The sequence below is a fragment of the Callospermophilus lateralis genome, chromosome 7 (assembly GCF_048772815.1).
Source record: "Callospermophilus lateralis isolate mCalLat2 chromosome 7, mCalLat2.hap1, whole genome shotgun sequence".
NCBI lineage: Eukaryota > Metazoa > Chordata > Mammalia > Rodentia > Sciuridae > Callospermophilus > Callospermophilus lateralis.
Genome location: NC_135311.1, coordinates 68,160,607 through 68,180,562, shown reverse-complemented (window position 1 = coordinate 68,180,562; position 19,956 = coordinate 68,160,607). Strand labels below are relative to the sequence as shown.

Sequence of the window (19,956 nt, the reverse complement as noted above, 5' to 3'; positions counted from 1 at the left end):
TATACAATGGAATATTACTCAGCACTAAAAAATAACAAGATCATGGCATTTGCAGGGAAATGGATGGCATTAGAGCAGATTATGCTAAGTGAAGTTAGCCAATCCCCCAAAAACAAATGCCGAATGTCTTCTCTGATATAAGGGGGGGGTTGACTCAAAATGGGGTAGGGAGGAAGAGCATGAGAAGAAGATTACCTCTAGATAGGGAAGAGAGGTGGGAGGGAAAGGGAGGGAGAAGGGGAATTGCATGGAAGATGGAAGGAGACCCTCATCGTTACACAAAATACATGTATGACGATGTGAGAAAAAAAAAAGAAATGGGTCACATTAGATTGGGTAGAGAGAAGTGATGGGAGGGGAGGGGAGGGGAAGGGGGGAAAGGAAGGACAGCAGAATAAAATAGACATTATTATTGCTGTGTGTATATACGTGACTGCATGACCAATGTGATTCTGCAACCTGTACAATCAGAAAAAAAAAAAAAAGTAAAACATCCTTCTGTAATTAACACTCTTTCAGTCACAAATTATTTGCCAGGGATGGTGGTGGCGAACCTGTCTTGATAGATTACAGATTCTATCTGTTTGGGCCTGCTTAGGTCTATTTAGAGCTCTTCTTTCAATTCACTGTCAGCTGCTGACCTGGCAGCCGTGTCCTTTACCCTTTCTCTTCACCCTCTGTGTAACCATCCAGGAAGATTTGACGTCTCCATTCATTTCAAAATGAATCCATTTGGTAATGATGTGTTCTCTAACACAGGACAAACTCCTGTGCTCCTGTAACCTTCAATCGCAAAGATGTTCTAAGCAAGTGGGAAGCTGAAGGTTGAGTAGGTACCCAAAGAATTCATTGACAAAAAAAAAAAAAAAAACTGCTTATAGACAGGCAAATGCACAGAAAACCTCTGAGCCAATTCCCATCTACAGACTTAATTATAAGACAAATGCAAATTCAGAGGCAGCTATATACACAAATGAACCCATGGCAGGCAAAACATAAGACAAGTTAAGGCTTCTCTGGATGTTGTTAGAAGATAATTTTCAAAAAATTAAATATGGCTCAGACAAATGTAGAATGAACATGTCAAAGATTTATTTTACTCATAAATGAAGGAGCCAACAGTATGACAAAACTGATTCAAACAATATTCATGGAATTATTTTTTTAAAGAATGTTAGAATAACATTGCTAGGGTAGATATAAACTTGCAAATGTACTCCAAAGAAATAAAAGTCATATTGTGTTGAATTTTCTTTTCTACTGGACAAAAAATGTACAAGTCTGGAATTTAACTAGAAGTAATTAGCAAGTCAAAAAAGGGCATATTTCCCTAAATAATCTTTGGGTGGCCCAGTTAAATAATTATTCAATATTACATTGAAACAATATAATGTTCTCCCTTTGCCATATTCCAAGTTTTTTTTTATACTTTTTTAAACAATTCATACTGGCATATCCTAAACCTTATTTTTAAGAGTTTTAGTTGTTTCTTGGTAATGCAATAGACATTTGTATGATGTCAGATACAAGACACTGGCCATGGAAGTCCTCAAACTCAAAACATGGGCCAGAAGCTTTGGGCCTACTCTTTATTTCTGTTCTTAGGTTACTATGTATTTTAAAACCTTTCTAATTCCATCTTAGGGACAGAATTCTGTTTTAACTGCAACCTCAATTTACCCAATTATTGGGACCCAAACAACTCTCCAGACTCCTAATTTAGATGGCAAGTAATCTTAAGCCCAGCAGAATAGGAGCCCTTTCAAATGACTTTTTAGATTGACATTTAAGTGCTCTAGCTGCCATATTTCAGTTAAAAAGCCAGAATCAGGAAGAGAAACTCCATGAATCTCAGTAACATTCATGGCAAAGTACCTTGAGCCAGAGGCTGCTGACAGCTCTGCTTCTCTTGAGGTGACCAAGCCTCTGTGGGATTTCTAAGAGCAACTAAAATAGACATTGACAACTGTGGCCCATGTGGTTTGGGTCTGCAAACTGATTTTGTCTGGTCAACTTACTAATATTGGTATTTGCATTTTTATGTTTTTAAAGGGTAGGTTTTTGGTTTTATTTTGTTTTCAGAATATGGAACATAGACCTCATGGGATCTGTCAAGCTTAAGTATATGCTATCTCTACCTTTATAGGACAGAGTTATCTCTGCATTTATAAAAAAAAATCAATAAAAGAAAACTTGTTTGTTAATATGTGTCAAAGATTTACAATAAACTTACTGTAAGGGGAAAGTTCTCGACTAGCTAATTGACAGATCTGTTCTTTTCTTCTTCTTTCTTTCTTTCTCTCTTCTCCCTTCCTTCCTTCCTTCCTTCCTTCCTTCCTTTCTTTCTTTCTTTCTTTCTTTCTTTCTCTCTTCTCCCTTCCTTCCTTTCTTTCTTCCTTCCTTCCTTCCTTCCTTTCTTTCTTTCTTTCTTTCTTTCTTCCTTCCTTCCTTCCTTCCTTCCTTCCTTCCTTCCTTTCTTTCTTTCTTTCTTTCTCTCTTCTCCCTTCCTTCCTTCCTTCCTTCCTTCCTTCCTTTCTTTCTTTCTTTCTTTCTCTCTTCTCCCTTCCTTCCTTCCTTCCTTCCTTCCTTCCTTCCTTCCTTCCTTTCTTTCTTTCTTTCTTTCTTTCTTTCTTTCTTTCTTTGCTGGGGTTAAACCCAGGGCCTTGCACATGCTAACACACTGTACTACTCAGCTACATCCTCAGCCCCATATTTTATAGCAAAAGAAAATGGATTGGTTAAAGGTCACTAAACTTTTGGTTGATAGCTGGTCAACTTAGTGGGTTTTAACTAATTTCCCAGAATAATTCTCAGTGTTATTAAAGTTCATGGGAATCAATTACTTAAGCAGTTTTATTAGGAATATTAATTTCTTTCTGGGAGGAAGTTGTAAATAACATCACACAGGTTTGGGACATTTTTTTTTATAAGACAATGTAATAGTCCATTTTTAAAAGCATACCCTGGGGTGTAGTAAAAGAAAAGTAAACTGTAGGAACCTTTTGTTATCACGCTAGCTCTTATAGCTTGTTTAACTTAGGACTACACAAATAGAAAGATGAAAAACTTGGAAAAGAATCAGAAGACCATCACAAAAAGAATTAGGGCACTGGAAACAGACTCTGTATAGAGAGATAAAATGAAAGGAATTGAGCTGTTTCAGCTAAGATGAGGAAGTTAAGGAAAAATTTAGCAACTACTTGCAGGTATGAGGGGATCTCCAACTGAGTACAAAGAGCAGTTGTGCATCTCTTCTGAAAATAGAAGTTTAACCTGCACATAAGAATTCCAGTGGCCAGAAAGAATTGTCAGACATCAAGTAGCCAGCTTTTCCACAAATTTTGACAGAGGCTGGGTCTTTGAAAGAACTAAAAATAGAAGCAAGTTACAGCTTTCTGCCATGGTTTTAGTGTGGTCTTGCCTGATGAGTTAGCTGGATAATCTCTTGAAATCAGTCTGGTGCTGATAATTTGAGACCACACTGGGTACAAACCACCAGGTCGACTAGCCTTTGAGCAGATTGATCACAGCCACTGATCCTGCAGATTTACACTGTGAAAGAAGAGAGAGGGTAAACAAATGCACCACAAATATGGAATAGCATTATCACAGAACAGGAATGCATTTGTAAGCATTTCAGTATTTGGAAGGGGGCACAATTAAAAATCTGGCTCATAAAGCAAAGACATGAAAGAGGAAGAAAGATACCCACGTCCGAAGGAGGGAGATCCGCTCAGTAGGACAGCAAATATAAGGATGTATCGGGTAGGCTTCAAAGTGTCTTGTCCACCTCTATTTTGAATGAGATGAGGAGCCACTAGAGGGTTCTGAGCAAATAAGAGTCTTAATCTAACTTGGATTTTGAAAGGATCACTTTGGCTGCAGCACAGATCAATTCTTATCAACATTTGTCTCAGGGCCTTTGTACTCTTAAATTATTAAAGATTCCAAAGAGCTTTATATAGTTTTTTTTTTTCTGTAGATATTTACTGTATGTGAAATTTAAAACTGATGTCTATTTTAAAATAATAATGAAGCCACTAGATATTAATGCAAATAACATTTTTTTATGAAAATGACTATATTTTTCAAAACAAATGAAGTGAGAAGATAGCAGTATCAATTCTGCACATCCCCTCTATGTCTGGCATTTGATCTGTTCATTCACATGTCCTCTCTAGCCTCTAGAAAACTTCTCTGTTCACTCACTGGAAAGTAAATTTAAAAGGCAAGGTAATATATAGTATTTTATGAAAATAATTTTGACTTCTCTAATTCCCCAAAGAGGCATACTTTGACAAACAGTGGTAGAGAAAATTGTAGGAGGCAAAGATGGAAGCATAGAGAATAGTTAGGAATGTGCTGTATACACCAAATGAGACCTGCTGGTAACTTGGGCTATAACAGTCCAGGTAGTGAGAACTGTTGAGTTTTTGGATGTAGTTTAAGGTTGAGCCAATAGGCCTTGCTGACAGAATAGACCTGGATGTGAGAGAAGGAAGTCAAAATTGACTCCAAGATTTTGAATCAAAGGAAATGCAATTACAGATTTCCTATTGACTAAAATGTGGAGGATTGTGAGAACAGCAGATTTGGGAAGGAAGTGAATAAATTTTGGGTACCTACTTATTTAATTAATTAATTTTGAAATATCTAGTAGAAAATTCTTTGGAAATTATAAGTCAGCAGCTGGGTTTTTAAGTCTGGAATTCAGAGGAGGAACTTATTATCTATTTATTTTTATGTATGTATGTATTTTTGTGGTTCTGGGGATCAAATCCAGGGGCACTGTACGACTGAGCTGCATTCCCTACCCTTATTTTATTTTAAGACAAGGTCTCATTGAATTGCCCGAGCTGATCTCAAACTTTAAATCCTCCTGGCTCACCCAGCCTCCTCTAAGAGGCTGGGATTACAGGTGTGTACCACTTCAGCTGGCCAGGGAAGGGGCTGTATCTATGTCCTTCAATGTCTGAAATATATTATTTATTCTACTCTCCAATTAGAAAGTTAGTTTGACTAAATATTGAACTCCAAATTGACACCTCCTTCCATTAGGAATTTAATAAAAATTTTAATTAAAAAAATTTAATAAAAACCATCTTCAGCATTCAGTATTGTTGCTGGGAAACCTAATGCTGTTCTGTGTTTTCTCTCTATATTCCTCTTACCTGACCTAACCCCACTGCCAAAAACTTTTAGGATCTTCTCTCTCCCTAATGTTCTAGACTTCACAGTGGTGTGGGTCTTTATTAATTCATTAATTCATATTGAGTTCAATCACTTGGAAAAAATTTATTTCACTCTTTCTTTGATAACTTCCATTCATTTTCTTTTTACTCTAGAAAATTCCTGTTTTTCAAATATTGGATTTCTAATTTTTCTCCCACATTTTTATTCTACTTTAAGATTAGTTTTGTCAAAATTAAAATCCAACCCTTAGGTTGATTGCTTGATTTTTTAATTTCTAAGCTTTTTCTGATGACCACACATCAACTACTAGTTGGCTGAGAATATTAATTAGAGTTTGAAGGTTTTAAAATGTGAACTCCTGCTGTCTGCTTTTGTATTTTTCTCTTACTTGTGATTCACATATGTGTTCTTTGTTCCTTTGATTGTGTACCTTTTCTATTTATATCTTTCAGATTGGAAACATTTCCCCAAATATAGGTATCTATAACTGGGTCTTTACACATCTTAGTCCATTTGGTAACTGAATACCGTAGTCAGTCATTGATAATGAACAGAAATTTTTGGCTCACAGTTTGTAGGCTGGGAAGTCCAATATCAAGCTACCAGCCTCTGGCAGCAGCCTTTATCATGTGGTAGATGGAATCACATGACAGAAGAGCAAAGAAAGCAAGAGAAAGGGAGTGAGAAAGAGAGAGCAAGCGCATAAGCATAGGGCAGTAGATTCCACCCTCATGAATGAATTAATGCCCTAAACACCTCTTAGAAATTCCACCTCTGTTTTTTTTTAATTTGCATACTATTTTTTCAATAAGGGAGTAGTCTCTACACTATATAAACAACATAATGTTTACAAAGTCATAGCTATAAAGGAAGAAGACTGTTGATGTTCTATTACATAGAAGTTTGTGTTAATAATACTTTTTATATAATTCAAAATAGAAGTTTGTACTCAACATAAACAAATGACAAATGTTTGAGATGATGGATAAGTTGGTATTCTCAGATCATCAACATGCAATGTATAAATGTACCAAAACATCACACTGTATCCCATAAAGATGCACAATTATTATTCAATAGCAAAGTATAAACATACATATATTCTTTTTTTCAATCTTAAGTATAAGTTCTACCTCTTAAAACTGTTTTCATAACAATTATATTTGAACACAAGTTCTAGAGGAGACCAAAAGCCCCTTGGGAGATCTATGTGAACTATGGGACCTGTGCAACTTCTCCGCAGAGTGATCATGTCATGGACACCTTCTGGCTTTATGGCATTCACATGGATACCATAACTCCCAGAATACGATCCTTGGCATCTCATTGCTTTCCAAAAACCAACCCTAAGTCATCTTTATCTTCATGTAACGCATAAGTATATGTGTATGTATGACAGTGTTTTCTCTGGAGATTTACATATGTGGCTTCGTTTTGTATGTAGAAGTACCAGGGCAGGAGGACTTGCATAATATATTACAGTCAGAAGTAGAGTTGGATCTAGACCTCGGACTTCCTGTCAAATCTTCTCTCTTCAGCTAATGCTCCTCATAGTTTCCATCAGTAACTTTCTCAGGAATATTTCAGGAATTTGGGAATAGAGATGGAAGCATTCTGCTCAAAGAACCAAATTTCATTTTATATCTATATTTTACCTTTTAAAAGCATGCAAATTTTACATTTGATTCTATATTCTTTTTGGTTTTAATAAAAAATTTCCTTTTTAGTCCGAAAATCTTTGATTAAAGTCAATACCAGGAAAATATGCCCTCTGCATTCTATGCCCTCTTCTCCTCCTACATCTCCTCCTCCACCACTTGAATGCATTTGCCTACCCCAGCATGGGAAGCACAGCCCAGGTGACTGAAGAGTTAGGCTGTGATGTCAAATGCTATCAGAGGGACTCTCCTCCTCCTCTCACCACACACAGGCACACACATGGTGACTTAAGAAAGGAATTGTATCTTTCTCTGTCATAATAATCTAGGCATAATCATATGATGTTAAGGACTTAGCTTCCTGATGTTTTACTATTTCACCATTGCTAGTACATATCTCTCACTTATCTGATTGAAGACAGTTAATACTGAGGTAATATCCCATCTGAAAAGGGGGTAGAGGGGATGTGGACAAGTTTCTTTAAACACACAACTGAGAGTTGAATCCATCTTTGCTGTTTAGATTCCAATGGCTAGGACAGAGTCTTATGGCCATATCTGCCTGCAAGGAGGCTGGAACATGTACCTATCCATTATTAGGTGAAAAGGAGGGGCTGGGTATTGGGAGACCACAGGCTGTCTCTCTCATCATGATGCTTTATCTTCTAGCTAAGGGCACTAATAGCGCATGAGCACAGAAGTAACTAATAGCAAAAATACAACATGAGGCCACTTCAGTGACTACTCTGGGAGGTCCATGACTTAGCTTCCAGGAAGTCTGTCTTCAGGGAACCCACAGATTGTTGCTGGTTTTCTCAGTCACAGGTGCAGCTTCCTGTAGACCCCAGAAAGGCAGCTGTGTTGTTGTATAGCAGCAGTCAAGGGAGCAGCTTCCAACTCCACAGCAGCAGGTCTAACCACCTATAAGGTGCCGGGTAGGGTGGGCCCTTATTCTTAAGGAGTTGTTATAATGTTATCATTGGTCTTAGCTTTGGAGTCTTCCTTAAAACTTTGGGGCATGCACTAGAGATGATAGGTGCTGATTAAGCTCCAAGAGCCACACTGTCTGTGGGAACCCAGGAGAACTGCACACCTGGGACCTCTGGATTGGGGCACGTTGTTGACACTTTGCAAGGTTTTGGCAGCTACATATGGAGTTAGATAGAGATGGTTGATTTAAAGAAATTGGCTTCTCTTGAGGCAAGGAGAAAAATTACCAAATGTTTTAAAGGGGACACCATGATTTGTGGGTACTTATTGGCAACTTCCATGAGGAACAGACATAGAAACACAAAGACCTTTCAGAATCGAAGATTCCTGAGAAAACCACAGCTAATTTTTTTTTAAAGAATGAGGTCCATCATTGTATTTACTGTATTTTACTTGTATATACTGTATTTTACTTGTATTTTTTTTCTAAGGGTGTATAATTTAAAGAGTTTCAAAACCTGCCCAAGATCACCAGCTAACGGCTGTAAATCTAGATTGCAAACCTAAATTCTTCTGGCTATAAAATTTACATCATAATCATTGCATTGTATTACACAAAACAGTGAGTAGACATGACTTACATTTATTTTTATTTTTTTAGGTTAAAGTGGCTGCTTATGACTAAACTTAGAGTTCTGGGAATGCAGATGTTGAATGAAGTAACAAATACATATAAGGTAATGAAGAGTATATTTCTTATTAACTTTACTGTTGGCCAATATTGTTTTGGATAAAGGACTTCATATCACCTTAAATGTACAAAATGACTGTAATTATTTCTAGGGAAGAGAATTTGCAAAATTACCTTTCAGTTTTTTATTAAGATCTATTGATGTAATGCTGGTGTCCTCAGTAGGGGCACATGGTGTCTTTTGAATGGTCTGCCTAACTGTTGTCATGGGACCATTAGGTTGTGGCTATTGTGGTTTAGAAGATGCATGATATGATGTTCATTTCTGCAAAATTTTAGGAAGACCTCTTCTTTGAGATAAGGGGAAAAAATTTTAGACCCGAACTGGGACATGAACAAAGGACTGTGTCACATTAGAATATTTTATAAGCTAAAACAAAATATATGAGGTGAGGCCATACAGCATGTTACTGAGGGTAAGCAGGAGATAGAGAATCTCAGGAATGCAAGCATATGACTGAGAGTACCTTTGTATTCTCTCAGCGGACTGAGATTTTATTTTTAATTGAAATATACCATGCTGCTTTCAAAGAGCCCCCTTGTGCCACATCCAAATGGGAGCATAATAGTTCCCTTCTATGAGGAAACCACAATCTTGAAAACACTGGTTTTCCTGGATGTTCTTTGGCCACCCTGCTGTTTGGTTTAACTAACATTTCTGGTAATGGAGTTGCTTGAGTCTCAGGATTAGTTTGCTCAGAATTTTTATGCTTCTGCCAGACCCCTTCCTGTTGACATATTCACTGAGTCAAAATTACTTGCGTGACATCATAAGCAGTGTTAAGTATAGCATTTGAAAACAGTCTGAGTCTCTGATATGTTAATTAATCTATTTGAGTGTGTTTGCTTGGAAACCTGGAATGAAGCCTGTTTTAAAATATATTTGTTTTTAGAATATAATCTGAAAAAGACTAGAAAATTCTTAGCCACAGAAAGGTTTTCAAATAGTCACTGTGCATATCTCAGTATCTCATATGATAAGGCATTTTATTAAATGGAAGTGGAGAAGGAGGCATGTATTTTAAGAATGTGCATCCTTATTTTTAGAAAGATTATACCTAAGCCCCATCTTCGTTTTGTTTTGTTTGCAGTGCTGGGGATTGAACCCAGGACCTTATACCTACTAGGGAACCACGCTGAGTTACACCCTCTACCAGTAAAAAAAAGAAAATACATATATTATATATAATATTATATATAAAATTACTTTTATTAATTTGTTTTTTGGAGATAGGGTTTTTCCAAGTTGCTCAGGCTGGCTTTGGACTTGAGATCCTCCTGTCTCAGCTTCCTGAGTAGCTAGGATTATAGGCAGGCCCCACAGTGCCCCAGCCCGTCTGTTTTTATATTAGAATCACCTGTGAATAGAATTAAGGATATGTTCATTTTTCCAAAACTAAGCAATTGATATAAAGTTTTAACATGTGTATCATTGTTTCTTATATTGAGTGATAAACTATAAACTATTTATTAAAAACATATATATACTTCATGCTGAATGGGTTCTTTCCTGACAGGAAAATAGACTGCCTATTCTCTCATTTAGATATTGGATAAAGTAGTGCCTATGCTTTAAATTCTCGGATGTTATTAAGCACCTAAGAAGCTATAGATCTAAAAGATTTAAAGCCAAAGAGCTAGGAGCTACTGCCCATGGAAAATCAAATAAATGTGAAAGAAAAATTTTTTGAGTTTATATTATAATCTGAATGTAATACAAACTTGAAAGTAAGTATCTCAGATATAAGTTGGTAGGAAGTTTTAGATAGTATCACACCCAGTTTTAAGAAATCCTTCTACAGAATAAAGGAACACCCTTTCTCCTTAACTAATTCCTGTGTTCAGTCAGAATTGAGTTCAATATTCCATTCTGTTTTTTGGTTGTCTATGGAATGTTAGATTTTTTGGCTTAAAATAATGGGTTCTGAACACAAATGACCTTGGTTGATTCTAGGCCCCTTCCTATGCTAGTTAACCCCAGGCAGGATATTTACCTTCCAAAATCTCAATTTATTTTGTAAATATGGGCTTATAGTACCTCAAGCCTAGAACTGTTTGGGTGTTAAACAACATAGTACATGGAAGTGCTGCTAGCTCCTGGTGCCACCCTCAAGACACATTGCAGTAAATGTTAGCTCATGTTGCTGTGTTTTCCTTCATATATAAAGAGAGCTTTATTAACAAAGATCAGTATTCGTTGATACTCTAAAATAAAGCATTTATCAAATAAACTTGAACCCCATCAGAACTACAGTTCTACATCCAGAAATTTTTCCAGAGGATAACTCATGCTATGTGTGTGAAGCTGTGTCCATTAAAACCATTACAGCTCAGACAAATAGGTCAAGGGCTGGGTGTACCCAGATGAGCAACCCGGTCTCTGCCCTCACAGTTTACAGTGCAGGAGGGAGATAGATGCAAATATAAATAACCCTGGCAGTGAAGGATAGAGAGGGCAGGTAGAAGACTGTTGATCTTGGATTGCATGGGAAAATACTCAGCCACAGGCTTCCAAAATAGAAACTGCAGTTATGGCCTAAGACCCCTCCCAGTATTGCCCATGCAGCATACTCTTCCCTAGGGAGGGTGATCCACATGGGGAAACCTGTCAGTCCTGATATGGTGCTGTGGGCTTTCGAGTCCCGGAGGAGGAGAGGGCAAGGCAAAGTAAGCATGGAGGGAGCAGCCACAGAGACTGGGGTACGATAGAGCCCAAAGAGACTGCAACCACCCTGAGTCTGTCCAGTTTCCTTATGCTCCCCTGTCCTCAGATCTCTTGGTCCCTTTCTCAGTCTGCATGCCCACCCTATCCACTTCTCAATCCTCATGAGGCTCAGGACCCTCTTCTTCCCTGAAATACAGGGGCTGGTGGAATAGCTCTAGTGGGTAGAACATGTGCGCTTAGTATGCACAAGGCCCTTGGTTCAATCCCTAGCATGAAAAAAATAAATAAATTCCTTGGGTCCTGAAATCATTCTAAGTAAGCAGAGCCTTCCTTGGTAGGGTCAGGTAAAACTGTGGATTTTCCCTCAGACCTAATTTGGTACCCAGCTTTACTTTTTAATCACAAGAAAGGGAAACAGATGTTTCTTGGAGAATAGGTCTCAACCTCAAGAATCACCCACCCCAGGACCTTTGCAAAACACCTCATGCCTGGGTCCTCCCCCAGGGATTCTGATTTAACCACACCAGACACCAGTGTATTAACAACTTTCTAGGTGGTTCTAATGTAAAACCAAGGCTGAACCTCCCCTCTGCCTGCCCTGGTTTTATTTCCCCTAGGTGTTCTCCAGGAAATTTGAGGCAACCAAACCAGCCCAGATCCATCAACAATTTTCAAATCAGTCGTTCCTATTTTAATACCAGTCCACATTTTCTCTTTGCAAACACTTGGCACTTTGTGTGCTTCAGGAATAATGTTGGCTCCTGAGACATCCTCAAGCTCACCCCACAGTTCTTTCTCAACTGGTTCCCACCTTGAAACAGTGAGTCCACCAGCCAGACATGACTTACTCCCTTGTTTCATATCTCCATGGTACGATCACAGGTGTTGTTCTAGAACCTTTTATTCAGGTCATTTAATAGCAGGTTCTTCCTAAGTCTCTCATGTAGCAAGTTGAAACCTGTTTTCCTGTACCAAATTGAAGCATTTTGCATCTGGCACTTACTTCAATGTATCTATATACTTCAAGGCTCTGAACACATCTGGTAGCCTTATATATTCCTTTGCTTATCTCGAGTATGTGACATTTCTGTATACATTCTGTTTGTACTACTTTATTCTGTTATTTAGTTATGGGTCAGTCACTCTCCTGAAACAAACAGTTTCCAAATCAGGCAAAAACTGCCCTCATGGGATTTACGTTCAAGTGGAAGAAAAGTTATTACATAAGCAACTAAAATAGGCATGATATGTTCAAAGTTACTAAACTCTATGGAGAAAAAATAATCCATGGCAGGAAGAAAGGGAGTGTGGCAGGAGGGACTTAATGTTAAATCGGCTTGGCAGTATTGTCCAAACAAGAGGGGGCAAAGGCTTGGACCAGGGTGGCCATGGTAGAGATAGTAAAAAAGTGATTCAGTTCTGGAGCAGCTTCAGCAGTGCCTGCAGAAGGCAAGGGATGGAGCCACACCAACACCAAAACCAGGAAGAGGAGAACTACAGGCAGAAGTGCTGTGAGTACAAAGGCCTTGAGGCAGGAGTGAATCTGGAATGTTCTAGAAACTGCCATAAGAACCAATGCAGCTGGAGCAAAGAGAATGTTCAGGAGAGGACTGAGACTAGAAGGGCTGGGAGTGAGATTACATAAGGCCTTTAGGACTTTTGCAAAGATTTTGACCTTTCTCAAGTGAGATAGAGGGTTACTGGTGGGTTTGGAGCAGAGAAGAGACATAGTATTTTTTTTCCCCATCTTTCAATAATTACCTATTTTAATATTAAGCACAAAAGAACTTTTCCAAATCCTGAAATACATAACTGCTACATGTAGGGTTAGAATGTCTCCGGAAGGCCCATAGAGACCCAGTATTTTGATAGCATTATCTGGCTGCTCAGTTGCGATTAATCTGTAAGGGTCAAAGGTGAGAGCAGGGAGACCAGCTAGGAGGTCGTTGCAGTAATCTGTGGAGAAATGATGGTGGCTGGACCAAGGTAACAGCAGACAGGTCAGAAATGATTAAGGGTGTAGCTCAGTGGTAGAGCTCTTCCCTAGCAGGCATGAGGTCATGGGTTTGATCCTAGCACTCTAAAAAAAGGAAGGAAAGAAAGAATCTGGATATATTTTTGAAGGTAGAATTTGTTGTCTTTAAATAAGTGCCTATCTAATTTGGGGGAGGGGTGTACCAGGAATTGAACTCAGGGACACTTAACACTGAGCCACATCCCCAGCCCTAAATTTTATTTAGAGACAGGTTCTCATTTTCACATTCCTCTCTTAAAATAATAGAACTCCAATCTCCAGCAAGGAATCTGAATGATGCTAGTTATAATATTAGGTAAATTTTCTGGATCTTGAATGCCATGAATTCAGTATGATATATATATTTTTTAAGGAATGACATTTTTGCTGGTTTGAACCACATCTGACCATTGTAACTTCCCACAAATATCACACTCTGATTCTGCTCATTACTGGTCATCTGCCACTGAAAATTGTAACTCCAACTATCCATGAGCACTGTTGCCCTGCTATTGCTTAGAAAATACTCACACTTCTCTCCTGTAGCTTATTCCACTGTAGGTCCAGGGAGGTGACTGAGGCAGGCAACTGGAGTAAAGAATGCAGTACTGCTAATAACATTATAAAGGAGCCCCTGGCTCAGAATAAATCAGGCTGAAAATACCTTTAGTTCCACTCATATTCTTTCCCCCTTCTCCCCACTCTCCAAATAACAAGAGGAGAAGATTTTCCATTTCTACCACCATGCAGATCTCTCAGGTAGCCTCCAGTGAGGAGCTTCCTCTTTGTCCTTTAGTACAATTCGAGGGAATGCAGAATGGTTCTCATTCTCAAAAAATCAGGTGGTTCTCATCACAAAACTATGTGCAGCTTCCTTGAAGTTCTAGTAGACACATAAGTATTTTTGTTATATTTTAAACAACTGGGAGACTTGCAGAATAAGCATATATTCATTTTTTTTCATTCATTCACTTAACAATTATTTATTGAGTTCACTTTTTGTTTTAGATACTGTGCTAGGCATTAGGAAATAGGAATGAACAAAAATGAAGTTCTTGGCTGGGGCTATAGCTCATTTGGTAGAGTGCTTGTCTTGCATGCAAAAGGCCCTGGGTTCTATCCTCAGCACCAAAAAAAAAAAGTTCGTATTTCTTAGGAATTTACCTTATGATGCAAGAAACAGAAATACAAGTAAATAAGCATAAACCTACACCATATATCCATAAAGATAATGCTATGAGGACTGAAGAGCATCACATTTGAGCAAAATAAGCCAGACTCAGAAAGTGGAGGGTCACATGTTGTGTCTCATATGGAGAACCTAGAGAAAGAAAAGTGTGGGGGAAAAAAAAGAAAGAAATAAAAAGAAAATGAAAATAGAAGGGAGACCAGTAGAATTGAAGAAGGGGATCAGGGAGAGGTTGGAGAAGGGGAGTGCTGGGGGAGGAGTTGATCAAATTCTGTAGTGTGCATATACAAACATGTCGTAATGAATTCTACTGTTATGTATAATCATATAACACCAATAAAGAAATTTAAAATTTTTTTATAAAGGATAATACTATGAGGTAAGCCACTTAGAAAAATGGAAAAGGGAATTCTGGTAAGGCGTACTGCTGCCATGAGTGAGTTTGTGTTCGTGTTTTCAGTAGGGCAAGCAGACAAGGCATCTCTGAAAACAACAAATGCACGGAGACCTGAAGGAAATGAGAGAGCAGTATTCATGCCCATATCTGGGGGCAGCATGTTCCTTATTTTAGGAAGTCCTTAGATAGTTTTCCTTTCATTCTGTACAACCTAAGTGTTTTCATCCTGTCTCATGACTTTAACACTTTCTGTCCCCTGGTGACTCCCATGTTTATGTCTCCAACCAAGATCATTCCCAACTCTGTCTGGTGTGTTCAAGTGTTTGTGGGGCCCCTCACTGGGATGTCTAATACACACAGCTGAAACCAAGCCCCCATTCCCCTTCTGCCTGCAACCTGCTCTTCCGGTAGTTTCTTGCTCCCTTAGCAACCCATCCTTTCTTTTCTTCAAGTCAAATATCCTGTACCTGTATTGTACATTTCAAAAAAGTAGAAGAAAGAGTTTGGAAGTGTTTACTATAAAGAAATGATAAATATTCAAGTAAGTAAATATGTTTAACCTGATTTAAACATGACATAATATATACATTATTGAATATTACATGCCACTCTATTAATATGGACAGTTTTATGGCTTTTATGTATCAGTTAAAAATAAAAATCATAGAAAATAAGATAAAAAAGAATGAAAATAATGTTGGCTTTATCTGACTTCTCTCAAACCCCATATCTAATCTATCAGCTAGAACATGAGGTACTTATACTGAGAAAAACTAAAAAAGGAGAAACTTGGAGAAGCTAGATGAAGAAGATGAGGTAAAATAGAAAGTTGAGCAGTAATAGAAGTAACTGTGGGGTAGTATTTGGTAGAATAAAGAAAGCCAAAGCTAAGGGTATGTGAGTTCAGGAACTTGGGTTGGTATGAAGTCACATCTTCAATCATGTTCCTCTAAAAGAGCTAAACTTTCAGAGTGATCCAAAATATATATTTTAATATGTCTCAATGTCAGTGTTAGTTGGCAGAATAAGCCTGCAGTCCCATGAATTAGATAGATACTATAGGTACTCATGGGGATATTTTACATCAAGTTCACCTAAAGTGTTTCCTATTCTGTGTCTTTGGAAACATTGTGGGACCCGATGAGGAAGCCGAAAAAGCAGTCATAATATAAAAAATAAAACAGTGAACATTTGAGCCAGTGACAGGAAAACAGACCTCTTTATAGGCATAAATGCAATAAAGTCAAACACTTTGCTAGAAAACCAGGGAAGGAAGAGCCTGATAATTTTCTAAGATAAGAGATGGTTAATTGCTGAGTATTTCATCCAAATTAATTTGAATAAGAACAATGAAAAGGAAGTTAGTAGTCAGTATCCTTCAGTTTCAATTTGGTATAAGTTTCCCAGTATTCAGATTCTTAGTACAGAAGGTTCTTGCTGTTTTGCTGTATGGAGTTACTGGAAATCACATGCAGATCGCCTGTAAGAAGAATGGAATAGGACCATATTGGGGACAGCATTTTTCACCAGAGGATTTAGTATCAAACCAAGGACAGGTATAACCAAGAATATAAGGTAGGAGTGCTTTTGGGGCTCTGTAAATTTCCATTTTCCTAGCCACTTAGAGTAGAAGTCCTTCCCATACTAGTGACTCCTTCATGGACAGAAGTTAAGTCCTTTAAACATCTTTTAAAAAAGTTCTTTCCTTAGGCTGAATTGCTCTCTTTGTGTGAGATTTTAGGCTAGATCAAGTCACAGGTAGGATTGCTCTGAATACAATCCTCAGGTGGCTGACTTTTCAAGCAGGTGGTCCTGCCAATCAAGTCTGGACTTCCCATAAAAGAGGTTATTAGAGACTAAGGTAGTTTTCCTTGTGAAATGAAATAAGATTGGTCGTTGGAATCTAAGAGTTAAGTTGGAATTTTTGCAGATGCCATTCATGAGGTTTGTAACCATGGGGAAACTGACCTGCCTTTGCAGATTTCCTCTTCTGTAGAGCACAGACTTAATGTAGAGATTAAACAGATAACATTTTTTTAATAACTGGCAATTAGAATGTACAATAGTATTAATTACCAGTTGTTATACTTTTCCTTTCCCATTTAACAAAAATGATTCAGAGTTTGTGTCTTCCATTTTTTTATGAAGAATTCTTTTTTTAGTGAGGTGCCTTAAGTGAGGACTGAAGGCACAAACACCAAGAAATTCTTATTCTTATTAATAATAAACTCCCTTATTCACAATAGCCATGATGTGTAAATAACCAAAGTGTCCATCAGCAGATGAACATATTACTTTTAAAATGTGGAATACACCTACAGTGGAATATTATTCAACTCTTTTAAAAAAAAGGAAATTCTTCAATATACAATGTCATGGGTGATTATTTAGGACATTAAGTGAAATGAGCCAGTCACAGACAAATGCTACATTATTCTATTTAAATGATGTATGTAAAATGGTCCAATTCATAGCATCAAAGAGAGCAGTGGTGGTTTCCCAGGGCCAGTAGGAATGGGGATTTCCTAACCAACAGGCACAAAGTTTCAGTTAGCAAGATAAATAAGCTCTAGAGACTTGGTATACAAATTATATTTATAGTCAACAAAACTGTGTTATATGCTTAAATTTCTGTTGTGAAGGCAGAACTTTTTATTAATTGCTTTTACCACAATAACATAACATTTTTAAAAACGGTTAACTCCCTTGATCACACCAAATTTGATTTAACGATTTATTTCTATTGATAATATTAGTACCTGTCACAAATCAAATGCTGATTTCCTGCCTTGTACTACAATCAGTCCTTGTCACTTTGCCAACTTCCCAATAAACCCAGGAAAAAAGATCTTGTCTTTTTTCATATTTTAAAAACAAAGAAACAAAAGTAGCCTGCTTGGTGTCACCCAGTTTAAAGTGGCAGAGTGAGGATTCCAACTTAACTTCAGTGCCATGTTCTCATCTAGAGATTCTAGAGTATCACTCCAGAACTCTAGTGTTGGGGCTGGTGGCATAGTTCATAGGTACAGTGCATGCTTAGCATGCACAAGGCTCTGGGCTCAATTACAGCACAAAATAAAAGTAATAATATTAAAACAACAACAATACTACAACTCTAGCACTATACTAACAGAATAATCTGTTCTTGAGATATGAACTACCCTAATAACTGAAGAAATATCTCCTCCCCTCAAAAGTGCAAATCAGGCATAGAAACCACAGAGTGAGCTAATGTTTTTATTTCTTATGCTTTTCTTTTTTCTTTTCCCTTTTTCTACCAGAAAACTGGAACTCTAGAATGAGAGGGGATTCCATGTCATTTGGAGAAAAATAAATGGTTAGAAATATTACATAACAATTAGTTTTTAAAGCCATTTATGATTCTCTATCTCTGAAGGAAGTCTCATTTGATCTCCGCAATCCCTTTGCCATCATCTATTTAATTCCATGAGTCAAAGAAAAGAAAGGTACAGAATATTTATTAGATCAGCTTAGTCCTTATTGCCATGCTTCCAACCCCTGGCATATTTTCTGTATTTAATCTGTTTACATGTTATTTGCATGTTGCCATGGTAATGCTCATTCCACCATGTGAGAGACCTTAGTGCTGAGGAAGATTTTCTTAATGTTAAATCCTGCATTTTCATTTCCACATTTTATCTTGGTGTTACCAGGGCAACCAAAATAATTTCATTTTCTCTTTGAAGTTGATGCCCTAAAGGCTGTTATACCTCATGCTGACTCATTTATGTTCTTAGAATTTTTTTCTAGTTTAATTTCTGCAGCTACTTTCCTTACACAGATGCTTTCTGCTTTTCTTTCTTTTATAATCCTCCTGGTGCATTGTTGGCATAGTGGGTAAGTATTTGGGGGGGATTAAAAATCCCACTGGTAATTAAAAAAAGAGCTCTGAACCTTCTCATTAAAAAATGCCAGTTTAAGAAATAGTGGAGGAAAATGTTGGACATATAGAAGCTTATTCGAGCATTTCTTGTCCAAATTTATTGGGGTCTTAGATTATGAATAGCAAGTTGCAAGAGTTTGTATGGCAAGGAATTTATCAAGAAAATTTCTCTGAATCTATTCCATTTCTAAATTCATGTTGTGTCTAAACAGACATTTGTGTATGTCCATCTTAATTTCTTCATTCCAGAGCAATCTCATGCTTGGTGGTCTTTTTTTTTTTTTTTTCAGGCTTGGTTTTATACCCCATCCTTCTCTGGCAGGTCTCTTGGCAAATTCCCTACAGGAGTTAAATGACTAGTTGGCATGCATCTCTGCCAGTGCTGGTCTGGCTCACACAAACCCCTTTGAATCAGTGTAAAGAGCTGAGGAGCTAAGAAAAGTGATAATGCATTTTTAAAATCTTTTTGTACTTAGCTCTATTGCCCACAGATTCTATTTTAGCTTCTTATTTATCTTTAATCCCAGTGTTTGGCACTTGGTAGGCAAAAAAATGTTGGAAAAGGGAAGAAGGAAGGAAGGATAGAGAGAATAGGAAAGAAGGAAAAGAATCGAAGGGCACATCAAAAGAAGGGAAAAATAAAATGAGAAAAGCAAAACTGCAAAGTGTATGAACCTAGAGGACATCATGTTAAGTGAAATAAGCCAGGTAAAGAAAGAAAAATGCTGCAGATTTTCATTCACATGAGATCTAGAAGTTGATCTCACAGAAGAAAAGAGTAGATAGAACAATGGTCACTCGAGACTAGAGAAAAGATAGGGAGGTAGGGTAGAGAGGGGTTAAATAGTACCAAAATATATCTGGATAGAATTCTTTCTTGTCTTCTATAGCCATAGTAGTGTTATTATAGTCTACAGTAATTTACTTGTTTTTTTAACATTTATTTATTATCGGAAATTCATTTTTTTTAAGAAGCATTATTTATTTAGTTAACTATTCTGAGAGAGAGTCTCACTAAATGGCTGAGACTGGCCTTAAATTTACAAGCTTCCAACCTCCACCTCCCAAACTGCTAGAATTACAGGCATGTACCACCATGCCCAGCTACAGCAATTTATTATATATTTCAAAATAATTAGAGGAGAAAAGATGTTTCTAACACGTAGAAATTATACATCTTTGAGGTGGTGGAAATGCTAATTACTCTGATTTGATCATTATACATTGTATATATGTATTGAATTGTCATATTGCA

At 37.4% G+C, this 19,956-nt stretch overlaps 1 protein-coding gene across 1 annotated transcript in view; it reads left to right on the top strand.

Moving 5' to 3' along the window:
- Nucleotides 1-19,956, top strand: part of Lrrc8c (leucine rich repeat containing 8 VRAC subunit C) — a 95,063-nt gene that overhangs the window by 19,024 nt on the left and 56,083 nt on the right. The window contains exon 2 of the mRNA XM_076863544.1: nucleotides 8,443-8,518. The gene's annotated coding sequence lies outside the window, so the exon portion shown is untranslated. The remainder of the gene's footprint in view (nucleotides 1-8,442; nucleotides 8,519-19,956) is intronic.